This window comes from Salvia splendens, chromosome 3 (genome assembly GCF_004379255.2).
Source record: "Salvia splendens isolate huo1 chromosome 3, SspV2, whole genome shotgun sequence".
Taxonomy (NCBI): domain Eukaryota; kingdom Viridiplantae; phylum Streptophyta; class Magnoliopsida; order Lamiales; family Lamiaceae; genus Salvia; species Salvia splendens.
The window spans coordinates 26,163,687-26,176,331 of record NC_056034.1 but is presented as its reverse complement, the minus strand read 5'-3'; the positions used below and the strand labels follow the sequence as shown (position 1 = coordinate 26,176,331).

Sequence of the window (12,645 nt, the reverse complement as noted above, 5' to 3'; positions counted from 1 at the left end):
TGCAATCACTTTCCCCTTCTGCATAAGCACACATCCCAGTCCCACCTTCGACGCATCCGTATAAACCGCATAGTCAGTCTCTGGCTCCGGCACAGCTAGGATTGGTGCGGTGGTCAATTTCTCCTTCAACAACTGAAAGCTCGCCTCACATTCTGGCGTCCAAATCATCTTGACTCCCTTTTTCAGTTGTTGCGTCATTGGCCTTGCTATCTTCGAGAATCCCTCGATGAATCTTCGATAATAGCCCGCCAGTCCTAAAAAGCTTCGGATTTCATTTTGTGTAGAAGGTGGCTTCCATTCCTGCACTGCTTCCACCTTGGCCGGGTCTACACGAATTCCATCTGAGGTTACTACATGTCCAAGAAAGTTCACTTCCTTGAGCCAAAACTCGCATTTACTGAACTTGGCATATAGTTTCTCGTCCCTTAGAGTTGCTAAGACGGTTCTCAAGTGCTCTTTGTGCTCCTCTTCGTTCTTTGAGTAAACGAGCACGTCATCGATGAAAACCAGGACAAACCGATCCAGAAATGGATGGAACACGCGGTTCATAAGGTCCATGAACACTGCCGGGGCGTTCGTCAGTCCAAAAGGCATTACAACGAACTCATAATGACCATATCTTGTTCGGAACGCCGTCTTGGGTACATCTTCTCGCCGAACCCTCAGCTGATGGTACCCAGACCTCAAATCCATCTTAGAGAAGACTCCTGCCCCTCGAAGTTGGTCAAACAAGTCGTCTATCCTTGGTAGTGGATACTTGTTCTTCAGCGTCAGTTTGTTTAGCTCTCGATAGTCGATGCACATCCTCATCAATCCATCCTTCTTCTTCACAAACAACACTGGTGCTCCCCATGGCGACACGCTAGGTCTAATAAATCCCAATTCCAGCAGCTCTTGCAGTTGCACCTTAAGCTCCTCCAACTCTTTTGGTGCCATTCTATAAGGTGCTTTGGATATTGGTGCCGATCCGGGCTCCAGATCGATCGTGAATTCTACCTGCCTGTCGGGTGGGGGTCCCGGCAATGCATCGGGGAAGACATCGGGATATTCACTCACTATCGCCACATCTTCTATCTTCCTGTCTTTCTTCTCCTCCCCATTCAAATAAACAAGGTACGCTGGACATCCCTTCCTCATCATTGTAGTGGCTTGCAGCGCAGAGATAATGGACTTGCGTCGGCTCATTGGGACTCCGTGAAACTTCATCGGCACTTTTCCGGGGGTTTCAAACGAGATTTCCCTTTCTCTACAATGAAGGGTAACGTGGTTCTCCGCTAACCAATCCATACCCAAGATTATGTCTACGCTACCCATCGTCATTACTTGCAAATTATAAGCCACTAAACTGAGTTCACCTATTCCAAAGTTCACACATGCACAAGATCGGGATATATCTATAGTCCCGCCTACCGGTGAGGTCACACTCATAGTGGGTTCGGTCTTAACAGTATGTAATCCCAAAGTATCCACACAAGACGTTGATATAAAGGAATGCGACGCACCCGTATCAAACAAGACAACTATAGGCATATTGAGAAGTGTGCCCATACCTGCCAAGTTTCCTTGCTCAAAGGTTTCTTTCCCGTTTGCCGGCTGTTTCCCCTTCAAGGCGTAGGCCCTTGCTTGCGATGGCAATCCTTGGCGGCGTTGCTGTGGTGGAGGTGCAGGTAAAGCCTGGGGTTGTGGACGGAAGCCTAGCTGGTTCTGTCTCGTTCCCGTTCCCATGTGCTTGTTTGGGCAATTTCGGATGTAGTGGCCATTCCCACCACAGTTGAAGCACCTAGGGTCTCGACACTCCCCGGTGTGGTACTTGAAGCACCTTCCACATTGAGGGTTCCTCGGCGGAAAGTTTGCCCTCGGTTGGAAAGTATTCTGTCTCCCGCCATTGTAGGGTGGGTTCCTCATGTGTTGTGGCCTCTTACCACCATACTGAGCCTGGTCACCATCCCACCTCCTCTTCTCTTGGTGGCCTGACTGAGCTTGTAGGGGTGTCGCGTTTGTTGTTGCCACAACTCTTGGCTTAGGGAGTGCATCTTCCACGTCCAGTGCACAAGTCAAGATCTCCGAGTAGGAGAGTTCTCCTCGACAGGCCAACGCGGCCTTTATCTCATCTCTGAGCCCGGCCCGGAACTTCACCGCCCATTTCTCATCGGTGTCCATCAACTCGGGCGCATATCGTGCCATCTGCGCGAGGGCTCGGTCATACTCGGTCACAGTCATTCGGCCTTGGCTTAGCGTGTGGAACTCTACCACCTTGGCCCGTCTGTACGTCTTTGGGACATACTTGTTGTCAATCTCCACCTTAAACTCCTCCCATGTTAGCGCCTCCAGGCGGGCAGGATTCATAGTTCTTTGCCGAGTCTCCCACCAGTAATCGGCAGCACCTGACAGTTGAAAGGTAGCGCCAGCAATGCGCTCCCTATCTGTGCACTCCATGACCCTGAAGATACGCTCGAGGCCGCGTATCCACTCTTCCGCTTTGGATGGGTCTCCTTGTCCGTCAAATTTTGGGGGATTCTGCCTTGAGAACGTAACTATGAATCTTTCTTGTTGAGGCGGGGGTGGAGGTGGTGGTGGCGGTGGTGGTGCCTCCACGTTGGGTCCTTATCGTGGTTGGCGTGCACGTCTTGGCGGCATTCTGATTCAATATCCAAAAAGTGTTACTACCATTCTCATCCAAAAATTACCACTTTCTCAAAAATTCTTATAAAACCTTCATGTAGTATAAGATGCAACACATAGGATATAAATCAAAATCAAATTCTCATTAAAAGAAAGAAGGCCAACATTGTTCCCAAGAGTAGATCGTACTGAAAGCAAAAACTGAAAAGACAACGAACTATTCTAATTCTAGACTACGACTCTATCATCCTCATCCATAGGCCCTTCCTCCGGGTCTTCGTCGTCGTCCTCCTCGGAGTTCCCTGGCAGAGCCTCCTCATAATCATCTTCATACCCTTGTTCACCCTCGTACATGCTCACATACTTGTCCTGATACACGACCCTCTCTTCCACCTCCTGTGGGGGCTGCTCCTCTCGAGAGTCCACCAGTGCACAATACACGGCTTTCCGAAAGCCAGCCATGTCACCCACCATGTCATCGGTAGCGGGCTCATGCCACGTGTACCTCCTCGCCGTTCTTTCGGCCCACTCCTTCCAGCTGTCGGGAAGCAAATCTATTAGCTTCTCAATGCCGTCATGCTCTGTCACTCCGAACTCCTGAGCTGCCCTCCAGAGGGTGTCGAAGTGTGCCACGAACTCGATCAACGGTACGTGATCCTTCTTCCGGTACACTCTATAATCCCTGAGCACCCTCTGTGCCCTAAGTCTATCGCGATCACTCCGTCGCGCGGTTCGGAACATACGCGCCATCTATAGAAAAACAGAAACAACCGCCTCGCGTATAAAAACAGAGTACATAACCGAAGAAGAGAGAGAGAGAGAGAGTGTGTATGCACGTATCGCTGTTCTAACCCAAACCCGCTGGTGTTCAAAGGCTAAAAGCTCTTATCTATCATAGGTCCAAGAAGCACTAGTGAAATCCTATCACGTCTAAGTTCAAACATTCAAAAGGCCAACACATACTCACATAAAAGCTCACATCAACATTCACGTCACCATATCATCACACATCAACCACATGCTTTCAAGTACATTCGACACACAAAAACAGTTCATAACATACTATAACAGTTCATAACTCTCATAATTTCCAACTTTTCACATCACTTTGTACCCTTCCACATGCATCAATATTTACTTAAACTTTACACAAAAACATTTTCAACACCAAAATCACAATTTCCTCCACCTCCATATACTTTCCAAAAATTCAAAATTTTCATTACCTCATTTCAGGTTGAGTGCGATGAGTCGGATGTTGAGCCAATGACACTTTTGAAAACTTAGTCAAAACAGAAAAAGACTTTTGGGTCCAGAGCAGAAAGAAAACCTAGGCTCTGATACCACTCTGTCACGCCCGCATTTCCTAAGGATAGGAAGTACGGTGGACCGCGACTAGGGGAGGAGTAAAGAAGCGGGGAAGAAAGGGGAAAGACAAGAATATTTGACCCAAAGACATTTAATAAAAGGAAATTCATTTTAAAACAAGGTACTGTAGCGACATTTCAAAAGTTTAAGTAACCAGAGTTTAAATGAAAACATTGGTTCGGATTACAAGCAGCGGAAAAAGATCAAGAGACAGATAATGCCGGGTGTGACGACACGACATTATCCAAAACAAAGTGAAACGCATTTTGACTTTAACTGCTCAACATCCGTCCTCCCCATCGCCGCTCAACCTGCACATTAAGAAAACAACATGCAGGGCTGAGTACTTATTGCACTCAGTGGACACACGCCAAAATCATAGTTTGTCATGCCATAACAGTGTAACATTGGGGTTTTGAGTGTAATGAAAATAACCCAAGTACACCAAAATATATTTCATAAATTCGACTGCGCAGTCATTTTCCGATATTGCCACCCTTATTCCCTCAATCATACACTATCTGATCCAAACGGTGACAAGGGGTGTGGCCACACCCCAGGTCATCTAGACCGGCCAACTTGCTCTCAGATGGCACCCAGTCTCGTGTACACTAGCCTGAGGGTTCGCAGCCCAACAGACCCGAATTCGATTAAACATATGTGGTAAACCACTTCAGATAGGTTTCAAATCAAAACATTTGGCAAGACAAACAGTTCACCTCCATAAACAATTCCGGAACAGAGTCCGTATTAAAAACAACCCACGTAAAAGTAGGGTAGAAAAGCCCACCTCGATTGCTTAGCTTTTAAAATAATTCCCTTCTTCAACCACACTTTCCTCGTAAACGATCACCCTTTTGAAAGATAAATTGTATCATGATTAGAGTCAGAAGAGACGAGACTTTAAACGACAATGCATGATTCCTACGTGGACGACTTCAACATCTAGCACGTTACACGTACATACACTTAACAACATGTTACAAAACAAACACACAAAGTCACACGTTCGAAACACACCCCGCACGCAAACGACGTACCCAAAACGCGCACACGACACACGAACACAGCACTCCAAGTCCTGGCATACCCTTACTGAGCAAACGGCTCACTTGGCTCGGAAAAGGTTCGGAAAAACTCGGAAAAAGGATCGGCGTCTCGACATGGCTCGGTGTCTCGGCCGCTGGCTCAGCACCTCGGCCACCTGTTCGGCACCTCGGCCGCTGGCTCGGCACCTCGGCCGCCTGCTCGGCACCTCGGCCGCCTGCTCGGCACCTCGGCCGCTGGCTCGGCACCTCGGCCGCCTGCTCGGCCCCTCGGCCGCTGGCTCGGCATCTCGGCCGCCTGCTCGGCACCTCGGCCGCTGGCTCGGCACCTCGGCCGCCTGGCTCGTCCCGTGCACACTCACTTTCCTCCAACTTCCGATTCTCAAACCCTATACAACATTCACACCATACATTCTCCGTCCCAAAACACACCCAGACACCTGGGATCATCCCTTCAAAACCCCCCCACAACACTGCCCTAGGCCGGCCCCTAAAACTCTCGGCCAACCCACGCAAAACCCTCGAACCAAACACTGATTTTCCCGAGCCATCTCTTGGTCAAACACACCCACATTCATCACAAAAACATAGCACTCAGAATCACGCCAATTGCACATGAAAACATCTCCCAAAAACATACAACTCGCGAAACTGCGCAGTTTACTTGCAAAAATCATAATAAATTCATACGACATCCAAAGAGGCTAAAAATTACACACCACACAGAAGCCACATTAACCTTTTTACAGTTCAAAATTCGTACCCAACGGAGATCGTTTGCTTAGATAAAAAGGGGTCGGAACCCACTGCCAGTTACTACCAAAAACATGCTCAACCATATCACAAAGCCACAAACCCTATTCAGCATCTAAACCATCCAAAACGTCCTATATGCATGAGTTTTCGAATTAAACAAGGGTTAGGGTTTGGTTACCTTTCTTGGATAGTTCAAACGTAAATTCGAAGCTTTCCCTACACCGATTTACAACGTACGAGCGTAACACCTTGAAGAAGCCAAGATGATGATGAGAAGGGGATGAATGGGGAAAGGTAAACCGAGAGAGAGAGGGGTGAGAGCTTACCGTGAGAGCACACTTCGAGAGAGATGAGAGCTAGAGAGCGAGAGAGAGAGAGAGAGAGAGAGAGAGACCGAGAAGAGAGAACGAATGGAAAAGAGGGGGAGGGAAATCGGTTATGAGGGAGTGGGGGCGGTTGAGAGAATCATGGGGTGATGGGGGAGGTTTTTTTTTCGAAAAAGAAGAGAGAATTGGGGAGGGAGAGATTTAATTTGTTAATTAGGAGTTTTTATTCATAGCTTAATTACTTAATTCCATTTTAATTTGCCTAGGTAGAAAATACCACATCCACAACAATCAAATAAACACAAATAATATTTTCCACACCATATTTTAAACACAAAAACATAAAAATTTCATCCTTAATTAAAAGAATAAAATTCCACAAATTTTCGGGTATTACACCTTCAAGGTGAGATCAATAATCTTAAGAAACAAATTAATAAAGAATTTTATGAATTAAAAGAAAAGAACTTTGATTTAGAAACAAGACTTTCTATTATCGAAAATAATACAGAAGCCAATAATTGGGAAAACCCTGACCAAAATTTAGAGATTAATTCTATAAAAGTCATCCAAGAAATAAACTATCAAAAATGGCATGTTAACATAACACTTGTTGTCAATAATTTCAAAACTAGTATTATGGCCTTAGTTGACTCAGGAGCAGACCATAATATTATTAGAGAAGGAATTGTTCCTACTAAATATTGTGATAAAACCAAAGAAAAACTTTTTACAGCCAATAATAACCCTTTAAGAATTAGATTCAAACTCTCCAAGGCACATATTTGCAACAATGGACATTGCTTTAGAAATATTTTTACAATTGTTGAAGATGTTACTTATAATATGATTTAGGAACTCCCTTCTTAACTCAAATCTATCCATTCCATGTTAACGACAATGGTATTACCACTAGAATTCAGGGAAGAGAAATTTTTTTCAAATTCATATCCCCTGTTAGGAAACAAGAGATCCTTAATCTTCAGAGAAATTCAATTTTTAGGCAAATTAATAGTATTACCCAAAAACAAAAACATATGGGATTCTTGAAAGAAGAATTACCTTTCCAGAGAATTGAAGAACAACTCAAAACTCCTAAGTATATCTCTAAAATTAAGGAGATAGAAAATAATTTTGTCAAAAAAGTCTGTAATAATGTTCCTAATGCTTTTTGGGGAAGAAAACATCATGTCGTAGAATTACCCTACGAAGAAGATTTTTGTGAAAGTAAAATCCCTACGAAATCAAGGCCCATTCAAATGAACCAAGAACTTTTAGAAGTTTGTAAAAAGGAAATCAAAGACTTATTAGAAAAAAACCTAATAAGACCTTCAAATTCTCCCTGGAGCTGTTCAGCTTTTTATGTTATGAAACAAGCTGAACTTGAAAGAGGGATACCTAGGTTAGTCATTAATTATAAACCTCTCAATAAAGTTTTGCAATGGATTAGGCATCCAATTCCAAATAAAAGATATCTTATTAATAGACTCTATAATGCCAAAATATTTTCTAAGTTTGATCTCAAATATGGTTTCTGGCAAATTCAGATAGCTGAAAAAGATAGATACAAAACTGATGTTCCCTTTGGACATTACGAATGGAATGTAATGCCCTTCGATCTAAAAAATGTGAACCAAAGGTTTGACAGCAATTTGAGCAAGATCAAAAATGGGCATATCTATACTTCTGTTCCCTGTATCTTTTTGAATTGGAGAAAACCTATTAGGAACAATTTGATTGGAAAGGTGTCTTTGATTGGGTCTTTGAGGAGTTGTTGGAGTCAAGGATGAAACCAGGGCTTTTGAAGTTGATTTTGAAGAGAAGACTTCATAGTCTTTCACACTTTGTTTCTTTGTTGTCTTAGAGTCCATCACTGTGCCCTTGTAAGAATTCTCTAGTTAGAAAATCAGGTAGAGAATTGTTTTCTCCTTTAATAAACTCAATTTCAAAATCAAAGACAGATAAAATGGCTTGCCATCTGGCAAATATTTGTTTTGAAACAATATTTTGAACATCTTTTGTAAGGACTTCTTTTGCAGATTTGCAATCAATTCTAATTAAAAAAATTTGTTATAAAGGTCATCTTGAAATTTTTGAATACATAAAACTATGGATAGAATTTCTTTTTTAATAACGGAATAATTCATTTGTGCATTATTCCAGATACCAGAATGGTACCTTATTAATTGTTCTTTTGAATCCAATTTATGTTTTAATATTCCTCCATAACCTATGTTTGAGGCATCAGTTTCAATAATCATGAAGGATTTTGGATTAGGAATTTCTAAACAAGGGAGAGTTTTGACCTGTTGTTTTATGGTTTTAACAACATTAGTATGCTCTTCCGTCCAATTTAAGGGATTTTTCCTGAGTCTCTGGTAGAGAGGTTTACATGTTTCTCTAAGTTTAGGAAAGAAGTCTGAAATGTAATTCAAACATCCTAAAAATCTTTGTAACTGGTTTTTATCTTTGATTTCATCAGGAAATTTATCCGTGAATGATATAGACCTACTGATAGGTCTGAAACTTCCTTTGTCAATCTCGTGACCTAAAAACCTAATATTAGCCTGGAAAAGTTTCATTTTTGGAGTAGAGATGACTAATCCATTTTTCTCAATGGTTTTTAAGAAAATTCCTAAATGTTTTATATGTTGGTCAAGATCTTGGGAAAAAATCAATACATCATCTATATAAACAATGCTAAATTGACTATAAGGATTTAAAATGTCATTCATGATTTTTTGAAATTCTGAAGGGGCATTTTTTAAACCGAAGGGCATTACATTCCATTCGTAATGATCAAAGGGAACAGTAAAGGCAGTTTTGTATCTATCTTTCTCAGCTATCTGAATTTGCCAGAAACCAGATTTGAGATCAAACTTAGAAAATATTTTGGCATTATAGAGTCTATTAATAAGATATCTTTTATTTGGAATTGGATGCCTAATCCATTGCAAAACTTTATTGAGAGGTTTATAATTAATGACTAACCTAGGTGTCCCTCTTTCAAGTTCAGCTTGTTTCATAACATAAAAAGCTGAACAGCTCCAGGGAGAATTTGAAGGTCTTATTAGGTTTTTTCTAATAAGTCTTTGATTTCCTTTTTACAAACTTCTAAAAGTTCTTGGTTCATTTGAATGGGCCTTGATTTCGTAGGGATTTTACTTTCATAAAAATCTTCTTCGTAGGATAATTCTATGACATGATTTTTTCTTCCCCAAAAAGCATTAGGAACATTATTACACACTTTTTTGACAAAATTATTTTCTATCTCCTTAATTTTAGAGATATACTTAGGAGTTTTGAGTTGTTCTTCAATGCTCTAGAAAGGTAATTCTTCTTTCAAGAATCCCATCTGTTTTTGTTTTTGGGTAATACTATTAATTTACCTAAAAATTTAATTTCTCTGAAGATTAAGGATCTCTTGTTTCCTAACAGGGGATATGAATTAGAAAATAATTTCTCTTCCCTGAATTCTAGTGGTAATACCATTGTCGTTAACATGGAAGGGATAGATTTGAGTTAAGAAGGGTGTTCCTAAAATCATATTATAAGTAACATCTTCAACAATTGTAAAAATATTTCTGAAGCAATATCCATTGTTGAAAATATGTGCCTTGGAGAGTTTGAATCTAATTCTTAAAGGGTTATTATTGGCTGTAAAAAGTTTTTTTTTGGTTTTATCACAATATTTAGTAGGAACAATTCCTTCTCTAATAATATTATGGTCTGCTCCTGAGTCAACTAAGGCCATAATACTGGTTTTGAAATTATTGACAACAAGTGTTATGTTAACATGCCATTTTTGATAGTTTATTTCTTGGATGACTTTTATAGAATTAATCTCTGAATTTTGGTCAGGGTTTTCCCAATTATTGGCTTCTGTATTATTTTCGATAATAGAAAGTCTTGTTTCTAAATCAAAGTTCTTTTCTTTTAATTCATAAAATTCTTGATTAATTTGTTTCTTAAGATTATTGATCTCACCTTGAAGGTCTCTTGTTGTAATTTGTTTTGATATACTTTGATAGGGATATTTATCCCAAAGTTTATTTAAGCTGAACTGTTCATTGATATTAATCTTTTTAGAAGTATAAGGTTCCTCAAGAATTAAATCTCTTAATTTATTGAGATATTCATCTCTTACCTCAGTATCAGGAATTTGTTGGACAAGATCAAGAATAGCCTCTTTCTTTTCTTTAGAAATGACGTTGATGCAATTTTTACAAATATCTTTTTCATTTTCAACGATACTATGATAGTTACTACTTTCAGAAGTATTTTGTACTTCTTCAATTTCCGACTCACTTTCTGAGTTGGAGAAATTATCCTCTTCTCTTAAAAGATTATTAATTTGTTTATAGATTGTTCTAATATTCCTTTTCTTTTTCTTCCAGCATTGGTCTTCAGAGTGTGACCTGATTTTTTACAGTACCAACATCTTATGTCATTTTTATTCTTATCATCTGCTGGTTTAAATTTTCTTTTAGGTTTTGTTCACCTAAAATTGTTTCTGTAAGTTTTATAATTGTCAAGTCTTTTGAGAATTTTTTTAAACTTCCTATTTTTCCTTTTGATCTTTGAAGAAGGGGCTTCAATTTTCTCTATTCCAAACATTTCACAGAAACAACCTAATTCATTTTTTTTCTTTTTGTTTATCTCTTCTATATTTATTATTGATTTTTATTTCCATGCATAAGGCTAAACCTTCTTTCTTAACAAAGGCAAATAGTTGACCAAAAGTTATATTTTCGAAAGGAATATTCTCAGAATTAATATCATCTTTGATTTTTTGTATTATTCTTTCACCAAAAAGTTTAGGTAAGCCTGCAATAAACCTTTCTTTCCAGTAAGCTTGATTACAGTCACTTCTTTTGAGGACTTGAGTTATGAAAACATCTTTATACCATCTATAATCAGATAAGGAAGGACATCTAAGATTGGTCAGAACTATGGAAGAACTATTATATTCTTCCCCAGGATTTCCTATAAAATACATTGAAATGGTAACAACAAGGAAATCACAAGCATCGCTTGTTTCTTTGATTTCTCCATTTTGGTCTTCAATATTTACCATATGGTTAAGAATCTGTTCTTTGTTTTCTAAATCTAAAGCATTTCCCACCAATTTTTTAATTGGCCTGTAAAGCCATTAACAAGGAGGACACATGCTTCTTTTTCAGTAAATCCATTATACCTATAAGCAATTTTTGTCATTCCCATTTCTTGTAAGGTATTAAGGATTTCATATTCAGATTTTCCATTTATATTCCATTCTGTTATCGAATTCCCATCATAGCTAGATTTATGAAATTGTCCTCTTTCTTCATAAAGCATTTCAGCTGGTGAAGGTTTATTATAACAATTTTTATTACTATTAAACTTTTTTCTCCTAAAAATTCAGTTTATCTTGGGGGAAAGTTATCAGATTCTTTGAAGACGTCTTCTAGGGTTTTGACAGATTCTTCTTCCTCTGAAGAGGAATAACTTGAATGTTCCGTACTTGATTCATGATTTTCTTTAATAACATTGGTATTTGAAGTACTTGGTTCACTAAGCTTTTCAGAAATCTTTTCTAAAAGCCTTTCAGTTTTTGGGTTAAAAGTGACTCTTTTGTTTTTTAAAATGTCATTACTTTTGAAAAAAGGTCTAGAAGTATCATTAAGAATACTTTGTTTGACAGGTGGAAAACCGTTTGTAGAAATAGTATCTAATTGGTTTGCAATAGTATTAAGAATTTGGTTTGCGTAGTTGTTTTGTTGGATAATTCTTTGAAATCCCTTGTTTTCATTAGGGTCATTAACATTAGTTTGTTTGAAAGGATCAAAAATTATTTCTCCTTTATAAGTTTGAATTTTTAAGGATTGAAGAGGGGGATGAACTGCTGAAATAACAGTATCGTTTTTAGAAGAATACCATTTTTTAGTGAGACTTGAATTAACCTCTATCGTGGATTCTTTGAAACAATTATTCAGCCTTCAGAGGATAGAAATATAGCTATGAAATCGTAGAAAAGAAAATTTGATTTTATCTTTTTCATTTCTTTTATCCATTCTTTTTTAATTTTTGTTCTAATCTTATGATCCAACATATTGAACCATTTTTCCTTTTCTTTGTAAAAAGGATTGTTTAATTCTTCATTTAAATAAACCATATTAGGTTTAAATTCTTCATTAAAAGTTATGACCATAGTACTTCTAGTAGGTGAGTAAGGGTCACCTATATTTTCTTCGACAGTAAAATTTGGCTGAGGTATGGGAGTTTTGAAAGTCCAATTTCTTTCCGAAGTGCTTGGCATATCAGAACAGGAGGCTCTACTACTTTCATAGATAAAACTCCTGCCGTTTCTGGAATTTGAGAAAGAATTTGTTCTATCAAATTTCACTATTACAGTTCCATCAGGTTCTTCAATGATTTCTGATGGTTCAGTTTTCTCTAAGTTTCTAGGGGCTTGTGGTTCTTTTATGATAAACTGACTTGGAATTGTAATGTCATTCCATTTAAGTCTTTTAGAAGTATAGGTGGTA

The 12,645-nt window shown here is 39.1% G+C and overlaps 1 long non-coding RNA gene across 1 annotated transcript; it reads right to left on the bottom strand.

The window, feature by feature from the left end:
- Window positions 1–4,080: 4,080 nt before the first annotated feature.
- Window positions 4,081–6,163, bottom strand: LOC121795563. Its single transcript, XR_006049580.1, has 4 exons — window positions 6,119–6,163; window positions 5,971–6,040; window positions 4,781–4,844; window positions 4,081–4,301 (listed from the first exon to the last, which is right to left on the bottom strand). It is a non-coding gene; the product is annotated as an uncharacterized LOC121795563 (long non-coding RNA).
- Between the last annotated feature and the right edge of the window lie 6,482 nt (window positions 6,164–12,645).